The sequence below is a fragment of the Anser anser genome (genome assembly GCF_964211835.1).
Source record: "Anser anser genome assembly, chromosome: W".
Taxonomy (NCBI): domain Eukaryota; kingdom Metazoa; phylum Chordata; class Aves; order Anseriformes; family Anatidae; genus Anser; species Anser anser.
This window is the reverse complement of record NC_139731.1, coordinates 6,024,762-6,045,322: the sequence shown is the minus strand read 5'-3', so window position 1 is coordinate 6,045,322 and position 20,561 is coordinate 6,024,762. Positions and strand designations below refer to the sequence as shown.

The window sequence follows — 20,561 nt, the reverse complement described above, 5'->3', positions numbered from 1 at the left end:
GGCTCATTTTCATAAAAGAGGCAAGAAGGTAAATAGAATCGATTTGTGTTGTCTGCTGGCCAATGGGGGAGGGAGCGTGACTCGTTCAGCTCCACATTTAACATGATGGGATTCTATGCAGCTGTTCCTGAGCCGGAATGCATCGGGTAGCCAGCAGTTTCTTCTCTACCAGTGCTTGCGCATCTGCGATCAGCTGCCGCCAGATCCTTGGCGCTTTCCTCTGCCAGATGCATACTGGGGGTGGGGGGGTGCTATGGGAAAGATTTGATTTTTTTCCCCTCCTATTTTCTTTACTAAACATCTCCTAGTGAGCTACTGAAGGTTGGCTCCCGTGGCAGCAACCCTGCGCCTCATCCCTACAGCGTGCTGCCTAGTACTGGACTGACCCTCCAGCAGTCGGTGAGCCATGGCTTGCAGCACGTAGTGCAGCAGCGTGGCAGGCCCTGCGGGAGCATACTGAGGTGCTCCACACCGCCTGGGGACTCAGAGAGGCGCAGCTGACAGCAGGGCCGTGCCTGTACCATGTCAGCCGTCGCCTACATGGACTTCGTGGCTGCCCAGTGCCTGGTGTCCATCTCCAACCACTCTGCTGTGCCCGAGGTGGCACGGTAGAAGGTACCAGGCAAGGGGCAGGTGAGCAAGGAGCTGGGTGATGCCTGGAAGGACTATTGCACCTTGATGATTATTGCCAAGAGCCTCCTGAAGCTGAACAAGTACTGTCCCCTGCCCGTCCCCTCTGCCTGCGGTGGCAACGTGGAGAGCCCGGATGAGGACATGGGCTCTGACAGCGACTCAACCACAGAGCTGGGGTTAAGCCTGAAATGCAACCTGGCACTGGGTAAGCCCCTGCACCTGTGTGACGCCACGCCCCCCAAGATGAAGCAGGGGGCTGAGAAGCGGCACAAGTGCCCCTACAGTGGCTAGGTCTACGGGAAGTCCTCCCACTTAAAAGCCCACTACCGTGTGCACACAGGCAAGCCACGGGCGCGGGGGGTGGGCGGGCTGGGGGGCGGGGCTCAAGGGAACTGTTTGTCCTTGAGTGAACCCTGTGGGGACCGCTTAATGCAACATCACCTATTTTCCCCACGCATACGCATTTTGGGAGGGGGCCGCATGTGAGCCGGCAGCACCACAAATCTGTCCGAGAGCCTTCGGAAACGCATAAAATAGTGCGGCTTGGTTGGGTGCGGTGTCTATCAGGGCAGCGGTCAGTGAGCAGGCCGCCAACTCCCGCGAGGGGGTGAAAGCAGCACCGGCTGCCGTGGGCAGGGCTGTGGCAGCGGGGCATGGCTCGGCCTCCCACACCCCCCGCTGGATTCCTGAATCCTCAGTGAGAGCCCAGCCCACTCTGCTCCTCCGTTAGCCCTCCCAAGAGTTACAGTTCTTCAAGAACTGCTCCAGCATGGGTTCTTTTCCATGGGATGCATTCCTTCAGGAACGGACAGTTCCAGCGTGGGCTCCTCTCTATGGACTGCAAATGAATCTTTGCTTTAGCACCTGGACTTGTGTGGTGGTCATGTCTACCTGGACAGCTGAATTTCAACACAACCACTCTCCCACTCCCCCTCGTCAAAGGGAAAGGGGGAGAAAATACAATGCAAAGGGCCCAAGAGTTGAGAGAAGGACAGGGAGATCACTCAACAATTGTCATCAAGGGCAAAACAGACTCAGCATACGGAGGTTAATATAATTTATTGCCTATCACAAGCAGGCTAGAGCAGTGAGAAACCAAAAGCAAACTAAAATCACCTTTCCCCCATCCACCCTCTTCTATGTCCTCCCCCCCAAGCAGCACAGGGGAATGGGGGCTGTGATCAGTCCATAATGCTTTGTCTCTGCTCCTCCTTCAGGGTCACTCTCTTCCCATGCTCCAACGTGGGATCCCTCCCACGGGATGCAGTTCTTCCCAAACTGATCCTGTGTGGTCTTTCCCCAGGCAGCAGTTCTTGGAGAACTGCTCCAAATATGGGTCCGTACCACAGCATCCATCCATCATGAGTAAACTGCTCCAGCATGGATCCCCCATAGGTGGCGGCTCCCGCCAAATCACCTGCTCCTGCATGGGTTCCTCTCCACAGACTACAGGTCCTGCCCGGAGTCTGCTCCGGCAGGGGCTATCCACAGACTGCAGCCTCCTTCAGGCCAGATCTACCTGTTCCACCGTGGGCTCCTCCACAGGATACAGTGTGGAAATCTGCTCTGCCATGGTACACCATGGGCTGCAGGGGGACAACCTGCTCCACCATGATCCTCTCCACAGGCCGCAGGGGAACTTTGTCTCTGGTGCCTGGAGCACCTCCTCCCCCTCCTTCTTCACTGACCTTGGTGTCTGCAAAAAGTTTCTCACTCCTCACTCTCCCAGCTGCTGTTGCACAGCAATTTTTTTTCCCTTTCTTAAATCTGCTCTCACAGAGGCACAACCAACATGGCTTATTGGCTTGGCTCTGGCCAGTCGAGGGTCTCTTTATGAGTCAGCTGAAACTGACTCTTAATTAACATGGGGCAGCGTGGTGGTTTTACCTTGCTGGGCAGCTGAACTCCAACACAACTGCTCTCTCACTCCCCCTCCTTAGAAGAAGAGGGGAAGAAAAAAGTATGCTGGAAAGGAGGAAAAAAAACTTATGGGTTGAGATAAGGATAATTTAATTAAAGGGAAGGCGGGGAGGGGACAAGCAAAGGCCGCGTGGAACTGCAGTGAGAGAGAAAAGAAAATACTCTCTACTTCCCATCAGTGAGTGATTTTTGGCCACGTCCTGGGAAGCAGGGCATCAATAGGCATAGCTGTTGTTTGGGAAGATGGGTGTTTTCACAACGGGAGCCCCCCTCCTCCTTCCCCTTTTCCACCTTTTATTGCTGAGTGTGACCTCATATGGTATTGAATATCCCTTTGGTTGGTTTAGGTCACCTGCCCTGATGATGTCCCCTCCCCACCTCTTGCCCACCCCCAGCCTGCTGGCTCTTGGGGGCTTGGAGGGAGTCCTGATGCTGTGCCAGTATTGCTCAGCAATAGACAAAAACACTGGTGTGATACCAGGGCTGTTATAGCTAGAAGTGCAGATCACAGCACTGTATGGGCTGCTGCAGGGAAAGTTAACTCCATCCCAGCCAGACCCAGTACAACCTCCACCCCTTATTCCATAACATCTTTGTCACACTCAGGTTCCACATACCTTAGTATATAGGTATTCTCATCACCACTGTTCCCTGTCCTTTAACAGATTTATCAATAGCTACTACTTTTCATTCTATAAGCCTCTTCCCAAAATGTTCATAAGAACCATTGATGATTTAGGCTTCATCTGCCAAAATGGTCACTTAGGACAGGTGGAGTTGGATTTCTGGATGCCAGCACCAGCTTAGCTCGAGTCGTTGCTGCACTTGCCCAGCTCCTTGCGAAGCTGACCTGTCATTGGTTCTGCAGTGTCTTCCTACAACAAATAACTTAGATTACAGATTAGTTTTCTCCCAAGGTTAAATCTCCTTGAGGCATGCACCTTATATCCCCATCCTTTTGCATGACCCACCAGGTGTACCTTGGTCCTTGGGTGAAGAGAATCACCTGAGTGGTTTGCCTTTTCCCAAGGCAGGAGCAACCCACACTGCCTTCCCCATCCACTTCCCTACATGCACTACAGGGATGTTAGCTCCTCCCACAGTGTGTAGGGGTTTTGTTTCAGCAGGACCAGGATGGATGTCAGACCCTCTGGTGTTAACTAGCCAAGTGGCTTCTGCTAGATTTGTCCCAGTGTTTCCATGTCCCAGCACGCAATGCTCGCAACATGGTCTTTAACAGTCCATTGTACCTCTCAACCTTCCCAGAGGCTTGTGGGTGATAGGGGATGTGATACACCCAATGCCATGCCTCTTGGCCCAGGAGGTGACAAGATTGTTTCAGAAGTGACTCCCATTGTCAGACTCAATTCTCCTTAGTGCACCATGATGCCATAGCACTCGCCTTTCCAGGCCCAAGATGGTGTTTTTGGTGGTGACATGGTTTACTGGGTATGTTTCCAGCCACCCAGTAGTTGCTTCTACCATGGTGAGTATGTACCGTTTGCCTTGGCGGGTTTGTGGGAGCGGTCCGATATAGTCAATTTGCCAGGCCTCACCATATTGAAACCCTAGATGACGCCCCCTATTCCAGGGATATTATACCCTCGTGGTTTGCTTGATTGGAGCACAGGTCTCACACTCATGGGTAACCTGTGTGATGGCCTCAATGGTCAGGTCCACCCCTCGATCACGAGCCCATCTGTATGTGGCATCCCTCCCCAGATGTCCTGCTGTTTCATGGGCCCATCGAGCTACAGACTGATCACCCTTACGTCCCCAGTCCAGGTCCACCTGAGCCACTTCAATTTTCGAAGCTTGGTCCACCTCTTTGTTATTCTGATGTTCTTTGGTGGCATGACTCTTGGGCATGTGAGCATCTACATGATGCACCTTTACGGCCAGGTTTTCTACCCGGGCAGCGATATCTTGCCACAGTGTAGCAGCCCAGATAGGTTTACCTCTGCACTGCCAGTTGCTCTGTTTCCATTGCTGCAGCCACCCCCACAGAGCATTTGCCACCATCCATGAATCAGTGTAGAGATACAGTACTGGCCATTTTTTCTCTTTTGGCAATTTCTAAGGCCAGTTGGATGTCTTTCACTTCTGCATACTGACTCGACTCGCCTTCCCCTTCCATGGCCTCCACAACTTGTCGTGCGGGACTCCACACAGCAGCTTTCCATTTCCGATGGCTCCCTACCACACGGCAGGATCCATCAGTGAACAACACATACTGCTTTCTGTCTTCTGGCAACTCATTACATGGTGGTGCCTCTTTGGCACAAGTTACCTCTTTGGTCAATACTCCACTTACTCTACGTAGCATCAGTTGCATGGTGTTTAGTGGGGATTTTCCCTTTGAACATCCAATGTAACACTGGTAGCCGTGGTGCCAAGAGGAGCTGTGCTTCTGTACCCACAACTTCTGAAGCAGCTCAAAACCCCCTCATATGCTGTTAGTATCTCCTTTTCAGTTGGGGTGTATTTGGCTTCTGATCCTCGATAGCCCTGGCTCCAGAACCCCAGAGGTCGACCTCGAGTTTCTCCTGGGGTCTTCTGCCAGAGGCTCCAGGTGAGGCCATGCTCCCCAGCTGCAGTGTAAAGTATGCTTTGCACAGCTGGTCCATTACAGACAAGGCCAAGGGCTACTGCATGAGCTATTTCTTGTTTGGTTTGTTCAAAGGTCTGTTGTTACTTGGGGCCCCACTCAAAATAGTTTCTCTTTCGAGTCACTCTATATAGAGGACTCCCAAGCTAACTATAGCCTGGAACATGCATTCTCCAGAATCTCACAAGGCCTAGGAAAGCTTGTGTTTGTTTTTTTCTCATTGGAAGAGACATAGCTGTTATTGTGTTGATCACATCCATTGTGGCAACGCCCATCCTGCCACTTTACCCCCAAGACCCGGATTTCCTGTGCAGGTCTCTTGACCTTACTCTGTTTAATGGCAAAACCAGCTTTCAGGAGAATTTTGATTTCCCTTCCTCAAAAATTTCTTCTGCTGTGTCACCCCACACAATGACGTCATCGATGTACTGAAGGTGTTCAGAGGCTTCCCCCTGTTCCAGGGCAGACTAGATCAGTACATGGCAAATGGTAGGGCTGTGTTCCCACTCCTGGGGCAGTCGATTCCAGGTGTATTGGATGCCGCTCCAAGTGAAAGGGAACAGTGGCCTGCCGCCAAAGGGATGGAGAAAAATGCATTAGCGATATCAGTTGTGGCATACCGCTTGGCTGCCTTTGACTGTAGTTCGTACTGAAATTCTAGCACGTCTGGCACTGCAGCACTCAGTAGTGGCGTGACTTCATTCAGGCCAGGATACTCCACCGTTAGCCTCACCTCCCCATTAGACTTTTGCACTAGCCATATGGGACTATTAAAGGGTGAATGAGTCTTGCTGATCACTCCTTGGCCCTCCAGCCGATGAACCAACTCATGGATGGGAATCAGGGAGGCTCGGTTGTTATGATATTGCTGCCGGTGCACCGCTGTGGGAGCGATTGGCACCTGCTGTTCTTCAACCCTCAGCAATCCTACAACAGAAGAGTCTTCTGAGAGACCAAGTAGGGTAGAGAGCTGCTTAATCTTCTCTGTACTCAAGCACACCAGTACCCTTTTGGGCCCTTGACGTACCCTCTTCTGAGGTAGTCTATGCCAAAGCATGCACAGAGCCTCCAGGCCAGCCTCTGGGTTGTTTGGGAGGACAGACACCATAATGAGAGCCCCCCTTCCCCAGTTTTTATTTCTGAGCATGAAGTCATATGGTATGGAGTATCCCTTTTTATCCCCCTTATCCCTAGGGTAAGCTGCCCTAGAGATGTCCCCTCTCCACTACTTTCCCACCCTCAGTCTGCTGGCTCTTGGGGCAGGCGGGGCCAGAGGGTTGGAGGGAGTCTTGATGCTGTGCCAGCATTGCAGAATCACAGAATGACAGAATTGTCTAGGTTGGAAGAGACCTCCAAGATCACCTAGTCCAACCTCTGACCTAACACTAACAAGTCCTCCACTAAACCATATCACTAAGGGCTACATCTGAACGTCTCTTAAAGACCTCCAGGGATGGTGACTCAACCACTTCCCTGGGCAGCCTATTCCAATGCCTAACAACCCTTTCAGTAAAGAAGTTCTTCCTAATATCCAACCTAAACCTCCCCTGGCGCAACTTTAGCCCATTCCCCCTCGTCCTGTCACCGGGCACATGGGAGAATAGACCAATCCCCACCTCTCTACAGCCTCCTTTAAGGTACCTATAGAGAACAATAAGGTCGCCCCTGAGCCTCCTCTTCTCCAGGCTGAACATTCCCAGCTCCCTCAGCTGCTCCTCGTAAGACTTGTTCTCCAGACCCCTCACCAGCTTTGTTGCCCTTCTCTGGACTCGCTCCAGCACCTCCATGTCCTTCTTGTAGTGAGGGGCCCAAAACTGAACACAGTACTCAAGGTGCGGCCTCACCAGAGCCCAGTACAGGGGGACAATCACTTCCCTGGTCCTGCTGGCCACACTGTTTCTGATACAAGCCAGGATGCTGTTGGCCTTCTTGGCCACCTGAGCACACTGCTGGCTCATATTCAACAGACTACCAACCAGTACTCCCAGGTCCATCTTTGCCAGGCAGCTTTCCAACCACTCATCTCCCAGCCTGTAGCGCTGCTTGGGGTTGTTGTGCCCCAAGTGCAGGACCCGGCACGGCCTTGTTGAACTTCATACAGTTGGCCTCAGCCCATCGGTCCAGCCTATCCAGATCCTCCTGCAGAGCCTTCCTACCCTCGAGCAGATCGACACACGCACCTAACTTGGTGTCATCTGCAAACTTATTGAGGGTGCACTCGATCCCCTCATCCAGATCATCGATAAAGATATTGAAGAGAACTGGCCCCAGTACTGAGCCCTGGGGGACTCCACTAGTGACCGGCCTCCAACTGGATTTAACTCCATTCACCACAACTCTTTGGGCCTGGCTATCCAGCCAGTTTTTAATCCAGTGAAGTGTATGCCAGTCCAAGCCATGAGCAGCCAGTTTCTTCAGGAGAATGTTGTGGGAAACGGTGTCAAAAGCCTTACTGAAGTCAAGGTAGACCACATCCACAGCCTTTCCCTCATCCACTAAGCGTGTCACTTTGTCATAGAAGGAGATCAGGTTCATCAAGCAGGACCTGCCTTTCATAAACCCATGCTGACTGGGCCTGATTGTCTGGTTCCCCTGTAAGCGCCGTGTGATGACACTCAAGATAAGCTGCTCCATGAGCTTCCCTGACACTGAGGTCAAACTAACAGGGCTATAGTTTCCTGGGTCTACCCTCTGGCCCTTCTTGTAGATGGGCGTCACATTTGCTAGCCGCCAGTCGACTGGGACCTCCCCTGATAGCCAGGACTGCTGATAAATAATGGAAAGTGGCTTGGTGAGCGCTTCAGTGAGTTCTCTCAGTACCCTCGGGTGGATCCCTACCGGACCCATCGACTTGCGTACATCCAAGCTCCGTAGCAGGTCGCCAACCATTTCCTCGTGCATTATGAGGGCCACATCCTACTCCCCATCCCCTTCCACCAGCTCAGGGTACTGGGTACCCAGAGAACAACTGGTTTTGTCGCTAAAGACTGAGGCAAAGAAGGCATTAAGCACCACAGCCTTTTCCTCATCTCTTGTCACTAAGTTTCCCCCCGCATCCAGCAAAGGATGAAGATTCTCCTTAGTCCTCCTTTTCATGTTGATGTATTTGTAAAAACGTTTTTTGTTATCTTTAACAGCAGTAGCCAGATTGAGCTCCAGATGAGCTTTGGCCTTTCTAATTTTGTCCCTGCACAGCCTTGCAACATCCTTATAGTCCTCCTGAGTGGCCTGCCCTCTTTTCCAAAGATTATAAACCCTCTTCTTTCTCCTAAGCTCAAGCCACAACTCTCTGTTCAGCCAGGCCGGTCTTCTTCCGCGCCGGCTTGTCTTTGGGCACGTGGGGACAGACTGCTCCTGAGCCATTGCTCAGCAATAGATAAAACACTGGTGTGATACCAATGCTGTTCCAGTTACAAGTGCACAGCACAACACTATATGGGCTGCTGCAGGGAAAGTTACCTCCATCCCAGCCAGATCCAGTACATTCCCCTGGTGGTGAAGGGGAATGGGGATTGTTGTCCATCTACAATGCTTTCACAGAATCACAGAATTGTAGGGGTTGGAAGGGACCTCAAGAGGTCATCGGGTCCAACCCCACTGCTAAAGCAGGTTCCCTAGAGCAGGTTGCCCAGGTAGGCGTCCAGGCGGGCCTTGAATATCTCCAGAGAAGGAGACTCCACAACCTCCCTGGGCAGCCTGTTCCAGTGCTCCGTCACCCTCACCGTGAAGAAGTTCTTTCACATGTTGGTGCGGGACTTCCTGTGATCCTTTTTGTGGCCATTGCCCCTTGTCCTGTCCCCACAAACCACTGAAAAGAGGTTGGCCAAATCCCTCTGTCTCCCACACTTAAGATATTTGCAAACATTAATAAGATCCCCTCTCAATCTTCTCTTCTCCAGGCTGAACAGACCCAGGTCTCTCAGCCTTTCTTCATAGGGAAGATGCTCCAGGCCCCATATCATCTTGGTGGCCCTCCGCTGGACTCTTTCCAGGGGATCCCTGTCTTTTTTGTACCGGGGAGCCCAGAACTGGACACAGTACTCCAGGTGAGGCCTGACCAGGGCAGAGTAGAGGGGGAGGATCACCTCCCTTGACCTGCTGGCCATGCTCCTTTTAAAGCACGCCAGGATCCCATTGGCCCTCTTGGCCACCAGGGCACACTGCTGGCTCATGGTCAACCTGTCATCCACCAGGACCCCCAGGTCCTTCTCCGCAGAGCTCCTCTCCAGCAGGTCATCCCCAGCCTGTACTGATACATGCGATTGTTCCTTCCCAAGTGCAGGACTCTACACGTGCTCTTGTTAAACCAGCTCTCCTGCTTGTCCAGGTCTCGCTGAATGGCAGCACAGCCTTCTGGCGTGTCGGCCACTCCTCCCAGCTTTGTATCATCGGCGTACTTGCTGAGGGTGGACACTATTCCCTCATCAAGGTCACTGATGAAATGCTGAACAAGACCGGACCCAGCACCGACCCCTGGGGAGCTCCACCAGTCACAGGTCTCCAGCCGGACTCTGCGCCGCCGATCACCACCCTCTGAGCTCAGCCAGTCAGCCAGTTCTCAACCCACTTACTGTCCACTCATCTATCCCACACTTTCTCAGCTTTGCTAGCAGGATGTTGTGGGAGACAGTATCAAAAGCCTTGCTGAAGTCAAGGTAGATGACATCCACTGCTCTCCCCCCGTCCACCCAGCTGGTGATGCCATTATAGAAGGCAACGATGTTGGTCGAGCATGATTTCCCCTTGGTGAATCCATGCTGACTATTCCTCATAACCTTCTTCTCTTCCAATGGCTTGGAGATGGCATCCAGAACAAGCTGTTCCATCACCTTTCCAGGGACAGAGGTGAGACTGACTGGCCTGTAGTTTCCCAGATCCTCCTTCTTGCCCTTCTTGAAGACCAGAGTGACATTGGCTATCCTCCAGTCTTCAGGCACCTCTCCTGTTCTCCGAGACCTTTCAAAGATGATAGAGAGCGGTTTGGCGATCACCTCTGCTAACTCCCTCAGCACACGTGGATGCATCCCATCGGGGCCCATGGATTTGAGTGCGTTGATCCCACCCAGACGCTCCCAAACCACTCCCTCCTCAACCAGAGGGGAGGTCTTCCTTTCCCAGACTCTTTATTCCTCCAGTGTCCAGGAGTCCTGGGGGGGAGTCTTTGAAGCAAAGACCGAAGCAAAGAAGGCATTCAGTATCTCCACCTTCTCAGCATCCCCCATTACCAGGATACCCCCCTCGTTCAGCAGGGGATCCGCATTATCCCTAGTCTTCCTTTTACTGTTTACATACTTTAAAAAACCCTTCTTATTATCCTTTATCTCCTTTGCCAGCTTCATCTCTAGGTGGGCTTTAGCCTTCCTCGTCGCGTCCCTGCAGGCCCTGACAACACTCCTATACTCCTCCCAAGGGGACAGGCCCTTTTTCCACATTTCATAGACCTTCCTCTTCCTTCTGATCTTATCGATGAGCTCCTTGCTCATCCACACAGGTTTCCTGCCCCCCTTCCCCAATTTCCTATTCTTAGGGATGCACCGATCCTGAGCTTGGAAGAAGTGCTGTTTAAATGTTGCCCAGCTCTCACAAGCACCCTTGCCTTCTAGCAATCTAGCCCATGAGATACTCCCAAGTAGGTCCCGGAAGAGGTCGAAGTTGGCTCTCCAAAAGCCCAGGGTAGCAATCCTACTTTTTGCCTTACTTCTTCCACCAAGTTCCATCTTGAACTCCACCATCTCATGGTCACTGCATCCCAAGCTGCCCACAACCTTCACATCCCCAAGAAGCCCATCCCTGCTGGTCCAGAAGCACCCCCTGCCTCATCCGCTCCTCCACCACTTGCATCAAAAAAATTATCTTCACTGCATTGTAGGAACTGTTTGGACTGCGCGTCCCTGGCCAAGTTACTTTCCCAACTGATCTCTGGATAATGAAAGTCCCCCATGAGAACCAGTGCCTGGGATCACGGGGCTATTTCCAGCTGCTTGTAGAAGGCCTCATCGACCTCCTCCTCCTGATCTGGTGACCTGTAGTACACACCCACAACAGTGTCCCCCATACCAGCCCGCCCCTTAATTCTCACCCACAAGCTCTCCACTTGTTCTTCACCCAGGTGGAGGTGGGTGCATTCTAATTGCTCCCTCACATAAAGGGCAACTCCTCCCCCTCGCTTCCCCAGCCTGTCTTTCCTAAAAAGGACATATCCCTCCATGACAGTGTTCCAGTTATGTGAGCTGTCTCACCACGTCTCTGTGATCGCACTGAATTCGTGGCCCCTCGACTGTACAGAGATCTCGAGCTCATCCTGTTTATTTCCCATGCTTCGCGCATTGGTATACAGGCACTTTAGGGAAGCAGCAGTCTCAGTTACCCCTAGAGGGATGCAAGAAGAAGATTCCAGATGGGGAATTGGGATCATTACCTTTTCGAGGAATCCTCGGACAATCCTATGGGACATCTCAGAGGTTTTTCCCTACTATCTTCAACAGTGACAGCAGTGACAACATCCAGCATCCAGTGAAAACAAAGCATTCTCTTTGAGTGGGTGAAACTCTTGAGAAAGCTTCTCCACAGCTGAGACGCAGGCCTGTAGGCAAGAAAGTCTTTCTTTGTACTGCTGGAGTTGTCTAGTCAATTCATCCACCGTGGGTTCCTCGTGGTCTTTTCCGGTCATTACTGCCAATGAACTGGCATATGATGATGGTGCCACTCCTTACAGACTTCCAGCACGAATTGTGTGCACTTGACTTCATCTGGATCTGTGCATATCTGTTCGTTGTCTAGGTCCGTATAAATCACCTCCCATACGGCTAATTCCCGCAGGTACTTGATTCCCCTCTCCATAGTGGTCTACTTGCCTGGTTGACATACAAGTTCTTCCTTGAAGGGATACCTTTCCTTCACACCTGACAGGAGTCGCCTCCAGAGGGTGAAGATTTGTGCTCCGTTTCCAATTGTTTTGTCAATGCCGCCTTCCCTAGTGAGGGATCTCAGCTGCCTATCTTCCCTTCCCTCTAATTCCAGACTATCGGCTCCGCTGTCCCAGCACCGGAGCAGCCAGGTGACAAGGTGCTCACCTGGATGATGGCTGAAATCTTTTTGCTTCTTTTGCAGCTCACACTGCTATAGTGATCAGGTAGTTACTGATGTTCTTATGATAGCTTCCTCTTTGTCTTCCTGTTCCCCTGGTGGCCCAGCTACTTCTGAGGAGCCTGCCTCGTCTTCTTCCTCCCCAATCTGAGTAGGAGTTCCTCTGCTTTCTAAATGACCTGACTTTCTCAACCACTGTTTCATCTTATATAGGGGCAACCGATACTGGCACAGGTTGGTCCTCTGGCCCAGCGGGGCCCCATGGGTCCTTTCGCAGGGGTTGGAGTGGCTCGGGGTATGTCGCAGGGGTTATAGTGGCATTGACTGCAGCTTAGTAAGCATAGGCCAAGCCTCAGCACCTTGCAGTGACTTGTGTCTCCTTGTAATTACTAGGGTGATGGCACACCTTTTTCGAGCATTCTGCCAGTGTTTTAGGATTCTGCACTTGTTCAGGGGTGAATTTCCAAAGCACTGGAGGTGCCCACTATTCTAGGTGCCTGCCCATATCCTCCCACACTCCCTGCCACACATAACTGTGCTCCCTCAGGACAGATCTCTTGATCTAAGTAGTATAATTCCTAAGTACTTGTTTAACCTTAAACAAAACCTGAAGCGCTTTGAGGAGACATAACAATAAGAACGTGCTGGTCTGAACATCCCAAGGATATTCAAAGTTTTGAAGAGCTATCGTAACTAGCCTGGAGGAGAAGGGGAGAAGTGGGGAAAAGTATCCCCCTCTGTTCCCCCCATAGATTGGCTCCCTGAGGAGAAAAGGTAAATTCTGTAATTATTAATAGTTTCTGAGATATGGTTTCCAAAGTAGAGTTGACGGCAGTGCTGAGTACAAATACCAGGTTAGTCTCATGACCAGCAATTTTATCATATCATAAGCCAATGTTACACAGTACAGCAACATAATGTCCTTAAACCACCCCCCAGAAACAATAAGTAGCGCAACAGAGAACACAGAATAAGTAATGTGCAATATAACACAATTCAGAAAACAGGCACAGCAGACCTGAGATCAAAACTATTATATATATTTTATATATTTATATTATAAATATATTATAGATCATCTATTATATATATTTAAATATAATACTTGTAACAAATTATAAAGAAATTTGTTCTAACATGCTCTATCTAACATGTTCGATCTATCATTATCTCATCATTATATATATCCCTTCATGCCTCAAGTTGAGCACCAAAAAGGACTGTTGAGGTTTAACCTGGCAGACAGCTAAGCACCATATAGCTGTTCGCTCACTCCCCCCACAGTGGGAAGGGGGAGAGAATTGGGGCGGGGGTGGGGGCAAGGGGAAGTAAAACTCATGTCTCATAAAGACAGTTTAATAGGTCAGAACAGGGAGGAAAAAAAAGGGGGAAAAGAAACCAAGCAAACAAAAAGAATACACAAAACAAGTTATGCGTAACTCAATTGCTTACCACCAGCTGACTGATGCCCAGACAGTTTCTGAGCAACAGCAGCCCCCCGGCCAGCTTCCCCCAGTTTTGTTTTTGAGTATGATGACATATGGTATGGAATATACCTTTGGTCACTTTGGGTCAACTGTCCTGGTTGTGTCCCCCCCTAGCTCCTTGTGCACCCCCAATCTTCTTGCTAGCTTTTTTTTTTCCTCTGCCTTCCTGCAAACAACAGTCTTGTTTTCCTAAGTAGTTTTTCTCTTGCCTGATGACAAAAGATTTCTTTATTTCAGTTTTCATTACTTGTGTGCTTTTCTATCATCTCCGTCAAATTTATGATAGGAGGAGTCATCTCTGCTGCAGTTCTGTACCTCTGGATTTTTGGACAGGTGCTGCAGATAGAGGTGGAAGTCTCTGGAACTTCTTTATCGTTGCTTATCTAAATTAAATCATCTTTGTTAAAGCCACTGAACTGCAGCTCCTAACCTCAGTCATCCACATCTAAAACAGCATTTTTGTAGTGAGAAGGTAAATGATGAATCAGGATACTGGGAGATACCTGTACTATTAATGTACTACTAATGGTGACCTTATATTCTTTTTTTGAGAATCCCTTCCTGCACAAGATCACAGTGTGAAATATCTGGAATGTCTCAGGGTAGGACCAAAAAAATAAATAAATAATTGACCCCTCTAGTCAGAAGAAAATGGAAAGTTACCTGCCTCAGGACATACAAAGCAGCTTGGATGTAGAGTTTAAATTTGCAGAGAAAGAAAATAACTCTCAGTTTGATGGAGAGTACATGAGAAGGAATAGGGATAAAAGATCAACTAGAGAAGAGATCAAAAAGATCCACAATGGCCTTTATATCCATATGGGATATATGGCAAGCCAGGGTTGGAGAAGCAAGAGTTCTTTAGACTTCAGAGAAGCTCTAGGGAGAGCCAATGTCAGCTTGTGCTGACTACATCCCTGGTGGCAAACAGGACAAAGAATGGGAATTCTGCAGACACCTATTCCAATAACCTGTAAAACAATTTGTTTCATTTGTTACTTCTGTAAGCTGCCCTGGATATGTATTTTGAATAAAGTTATTTACGTCTTTTATTTCTTGTTCCGATTCTATTGCACATTTCTATTGTAACGGTTTTAAGATATTGATATATCACTGGCCATTCATCCATCACTTGATTGAAATCCGAACTAGGGTATATTTTAAAACATAAGCAGCATATGCAAGTATAAGTATGATTCAATAGCACCGTTTTAATGGTTTATTCTTCCCATTTCGAGCCTTGGCAGTACTAAGAGGAAAAACATAAGGAAAAAATGTCTGACTTAAGGCACAGAAGTCAGTAGCACCAGATGGAGGCAGCACTAGTATGCATTGCAGCCTCTATGCTCTTACACATCTGGCATAAATTGCATAACTCAGTTTTTTGTTCTGTAGACTTTTACACAAACACCTCTCCTCCCTAAGAAATAGTGTGCTGAATATAACCAACTTTTCCATCTTTGAGTACACAATTATCACATGTCAACAGATATTTCTGCTTTTAAAAAAGCTTTCAAATGCACACTCCACTGCTCTGCATCTATTCAGTCAGTCACTGGACCACCGTCTCTCTGGGCTTTTATAATTGGTTATAGCTTCATTTAGGCTTCTTTTAGATATGTTTCCAATGCGGTTGTGACAGTATCCTAAAGCTTGTATTGCCAAGGTGATGAAATATTTTTCTGTCACCATACTTCGGGATTTGGCTGTAAGTGGCTTGTGATGGGTTCCATTTGGAGTTCTCATGTTCTTCAGGCAGTGCAAATGTTTGTATCTTTCAGTCATCTCTGCTGCATTGCCACCCTGTGTGCATAGGCGGCTCTTCTATTTATAACAGGGCATACCTCCACCACGAGTCTCCCTGTGGCCTTTGTAGCTCAGTGCTGGTTTCCACAGGGAGGTTGTTTCACAGAATCTTTCGATTTGTATGTGACAGAATCACACAGAATCACAGAATCATCTAGGTTGGAAGAGACCTCCAAGATCACCTAGTCCAACCTCTGACCTAACACTAACAAGTCCTCCACTAAACCATATCACTAAGGGCTACATCTAAACGTCTCTTAAAGACCTCCAGGGATGGTGACTCAACCACTTCCCTGGGCAGCCCATTCCAATGCCTAACAACCCTTTCAGTAAAGTTCTTCCTAATATCCAACCTAAACCTCCCCTGGCGCAACTTTAGCCCATTCCCCCTTGTCCTGTCACCGGGCACGTGGGAGAATAGACCAACCCCCACCTCGCTACAGCCTCCTTTAAGGTACCTGTAGAGAGCGATAAGGTCGCCCCTGAGCCTCCTCTTCTCCAGGCTGAACATTCCCAGCTCCCTCAGCTGCTCCTCGTAAGACTTGTTCTCCAGACCCCTCACCAGCTTCATTGCCCTTCTCTGGACTCGCTCGAGCACCTTGTTTCTCTCCATTCTCTGATGAATGATGGTCTTATCTAGGTACTGTGATTCTGCAAACTTATCCAAGGAGTCTTGAGCAAGTGCTACCTTTTCCCATACCTTTGTGGTTACGTTACACCTAAAATGTTTTCCCACGGTACGTGAAATAGTGATACAGGGTAAAGATGGTGGAAGTCACACCACTCCCATTGCATTTCAGAAGGAATTCCAGTAAGTGAGCTCAATTTCTTTCTTGCTTTCTGCAAGTACTGAGAAAAGGTAGCATAGTTTCTCAAGAGATATGTGGGGTGTTCAAAATACCTGCTTTTAGGCACCCAGTTTGAATATTACAACACCTAAAAAATAGACATTGAGCCCCAAGACTGTGATCTTTGTTATTCAGCCTAGGTACCTGGTCTTTCTCTAATAGATTTAGCCATTTCTGCAGGCTGAAGAGCTATCCTGAGGTAGATGATAAGAAATGTTGCTTCTGGGAAAGGGGCAGGATGTCTGAACTTCTTCCATGGCTCTGGAGCATAGGTACCTAACACAGGGACATATATATACTACATGCCTCCACACATGCAGGATTTATAGCACTTCTCCCACATTCCCTGGGGGATACAGAAAGCCTTTCTGCATCTCCCACTGATGCCTGCTTCAAGAACCTGTGACAGAAACCATGAAATAGATAGTAAAAGTGCAGTACAAGTGAAATGCTTGACTCAAATGTCATGTGCAGACAAAGCCAAAAGAGACCATTTAGCACAGTGCCATCACACAAGTGCTCTGTATGGCGGGTGCGCACCTTCCAGTACTATCCTGTGTTGTAGCTGTGATCATGGCCTTCACGTGTATGTGAACATACAGTTTTAATTTCTTCTATATAGGCAGTGCTTATTCAGAAAGGCTTCCAAACATTTAAAAACATACAGCAGGAAGCCAAGAAATCTGTAAAAAAAAGAACCCACACATCAGAATGGCTCGCAGTGATGTCTCCACCATTCTCTGGGTTAATGCATCAGGCTAAGTTGGCATTTTGCTACTTCTGCTTCCTTCTTTGATGAAGAGCCAGTCTTGCTGTGAGATGAGGAAAGAAAATGCACAGGAAGCAAGCTGTGCTGTGGTTGGCTCTGGGACAGAGTAGCCTGCTTGTCAAGGAATACCATATAATTAGAAGCCTAAACCATTAAAATTACATTTCTTAAGAGACTTTCACTAGGGCTTTCAGGGCCCATTCTGTGTCTAAATCTCAGCTTTAGTCCACCATCTTCCTCCTTGACATCATATCTTCTGGATGCCATCGGTCATTTCCCCCCAACCCTCTGCCCCCCATTCTCCTCCCTAAAGCTTTACAATACTTTCCATTCCTTGTTGTCATGCTGGCTTCTGGGTTATTCATTCCTTGAGTCTTTAGCCTGGTCTTTCATCTTTGCTGCTGTGTCTGAGGAGTTATTCAAAGGCACAATTACTTGTAAATGAGTCCTTTTTTTGCAATCTATAAATGTAAAGTGAGCTTGTGTGTTCCAACTCTTCCAAGTTGGAAAAATTCCTGGGATAAATTTTATATTTTATGGTTGATTATAAATAGCTGTCACATAGCTGTCATTTATATTCCCTTCAGGAGACTCTTAAGAAAGGGAATTAAGGTATCAAAATGTACTGGTACATGACGTCTGTGACTGAAATCTTCCATGCAAATTTAAAAGTTTTCATTTCCATTTAAAAGTTTTTATTTCATTACAGAATATTACGATATCTTGTATCATATAATTGAGTCAGCTTTGCAGATCAGGAAGAATTGGGTCTGTGACTGTATGCAAGTCCCATGCAACCTGCAGAGGTGAACTTCAGGCATTTGGGGTGCTAGAGAAATTATAGTGAGTGTTGTTCACTCCTCATATCCTTGTTTTTAAAATAAAGATGCAGTATGTTTTAGGTTAAGGTAATGGTTTTGTTCTTTACCATCATAGCAACATTCATATTGATAAAGCTGTGTATAATGAAATAATTTTCTTGCCCTCAAATCACCCATCTAAGATATTGAGGGGAGTCCTTTATTTTCTGAAGCAGCTTGGATTTCTGGGAGAAAGGGAAAGGAAAAGAGGGGGGCATGGGCCTTCTCTCTACAACTACAATTTTTCTGTACATATTTGTAGCCCTGGGGCTGTGCAACTCTCCCAATCCCCTCACTACTCAATTCTTCCCAGACTGGAATTACTTGTCTGAGTTGAAAAATGTTTTGTCTTCTTTTCAGATGGTTACAGGTGATCTTATTGAGCGTAATGGAAGTGTTAGAGGAATAATAGTGATGTGTGGGAGACAGAGGGATTTGGCCAACCTCTTTTCAGTGGTTTGTGGGGACAGGACAAGGGGTAATGGCCACAAAATGGAGCACAGGAAGTTCCGCACCAACATCTTTGTAGTGAGCACAACATAAAAAATGTACAGGAATAGGCAGAGCTCGTCTGTTGTTATGACAGTGTTCAGGGTTACTTTGGTGATTTCACAGTGAAAGCTAGCTAAACTCTACCACGCTGCTGTCTCACTCCCCCTCCTCAAAGGAACAGGGGGAGAAAATATGATGAGAAAAAAAGGCTCACAGATTGAGATATGGACAGTTTAATTAAAGGAAAAGAGAAAAACAAGCAAAGGCCACATGGAAGCAGAGAGAAAACAATTATTCTCTACTTCCCATCAGCAAGCGGTGTTCAGCCACATCTTGGGAAGCAGGGCCTGAATATACATGGCGGTTGTTTGGGAGGACAGATGTCTTCATAATGAGAGACCCCCTTCTCCTTCCCCTTCCCCAGCTTTTATTGCTGAGCATGATGTCATATGGTATGGAATATCCCCTTGGTTGGTCTAGGTAAGCTGCCCTGGAGATGTTCCCTCCCCACCTCTTGCCCACCCCCAGCCTGCTGGCTCTTGGGAGGGTTTGGAGGGAGTCTTGATGCTGTGCCAGTACTGCTCAGCAATAGACAAAACACCGATGTCATATCAATGCTGTTCTAGCTACAAGTGCAGAGCACAGCGCTATATGGGCTGCTGTGGGGAAAGTTAACTCCACCACAGCCAGAGCCAGTACAGTCATGTAAGGTTCTGCACTAGAGTGCAAGTTTCATGTGGTTGGAGGGGCTTTGTTTTTTGGCTTCTGCTAGAGGTGAGACTGTAAACCTGATGAAATAAGTTATCAACAGCTCTACAAACACTGGCACCATGGCAATAAAGGCAGCTTTTCCCCTCAGCAGCGTATTCCCTTGCTTTCCAGCTGTCTTGCTGCAGCAAAGTTTGTATATGCTGGTGTTATATCCTCCCCTAAATTTCTTGTCCTCCTTTCTTCCATGCAGGTGAACGACCATTCTCCTGCACATGGCCCAATTGCCTTAAAAAGTTCTCTCGTTCCGATGAGCTCACCCGGCACTACCGAACCCACACTGGTGAGAAACAGTTCCAATGCCCCCTCTGTGAGAAGCAGTTCATGCGGAGTGACCACCTGACAAAGCATGCCCGGCGCCACACTGAGTTTCACCCCAGCATGATCAAGCGTTCCAAGAAGTCCAGCTCCTGTTCTTTGTGAAAGCAGAGCTGGCCTGGGGAGGGGAGTGGGGGGAAGCAAGCTGCGCCAAGGACATGATGAACAGTGCAACAGCAGTCTGCTGCAGTGCCATTCATGGTCCCTACTCATGGTTTGAAAGCACATGTAGCTGAAGTTCAAAAAATGAATACTCTGTGTCCCCCTTCCCACACTTTGCAAGGAACAGTCTTAAGCAAGTCAATTGCAGAGAGAGTGAGGGAAGGGATGGCAATCAAACTAGACTTTCTTCTGTAATTTAAAGCACTGACGCTGCTGTATATACATCTGACTGGACATTTTGGCCCGTGACACCACATAGTGTGATTTCAAGGTTTTTGTGATTGCTGTGTCATGAACACATTTTGTTGAACAATGTAATGCTGCTTGTATTTAAAATTTATTGAGTAAAGCCACTTTCAAAGTTGCATAAATAATTCTCAAGTAAAAACTCCAAAGCACGTTTTAAAAGTGGGTTTACTTCTATCTCAGAATGATCCTTCATTTTAAAAGGTGGTTAAGAGAAACACTGCATTTGTTACTTAAGGCATATGACTGATATACAAAAATAAGGTGAATTTATACACAAGAAGACCCATTAAAGTAAATGTCTTTTTTTTTCTTTGTATTAACTATATTTTTGAATATAAGCTTTCAGTAAAAATGTGCATAATTCAAGCAGATACCTAGAGGGGAAAAAAAAAAAGGCTCAGTAATTTTCTGACATTATGTGTGTTCAGCTCTATTATTTTACTTACCCGGAAAAAATAGAAGTCAGCCTATGCAATGTGGCAGGGGTATGAGGGAAGAAACATATGTCTCTCAGTCCTATACTTTAATTATATGTCATACACATATATTTAGGAC

The 20,561-nt window shown here is 48.1% G+C and overlaps 1 pseudogene across 1 annotated transcript; it reads left to right on the top strand.

Annotated features, from left to right (window-relative positions):
• The first annotated feature begins 311 nt into the window (after nucleotides 1-311).
• LOC310888650 (Krueppel-like factor 9) lies at nucleotides 312-19,700 on the top strand (annotated as a pseudogene). Its single transcript has 2 exons — nucleotides 312-973; nucleotides 19,471-19,700. The product of its transcript is annotated as a Krueppel-like factor 9 (transcript).
• Nucleotides 19,701-20,561: the final 861 nt, after the last annotated feature.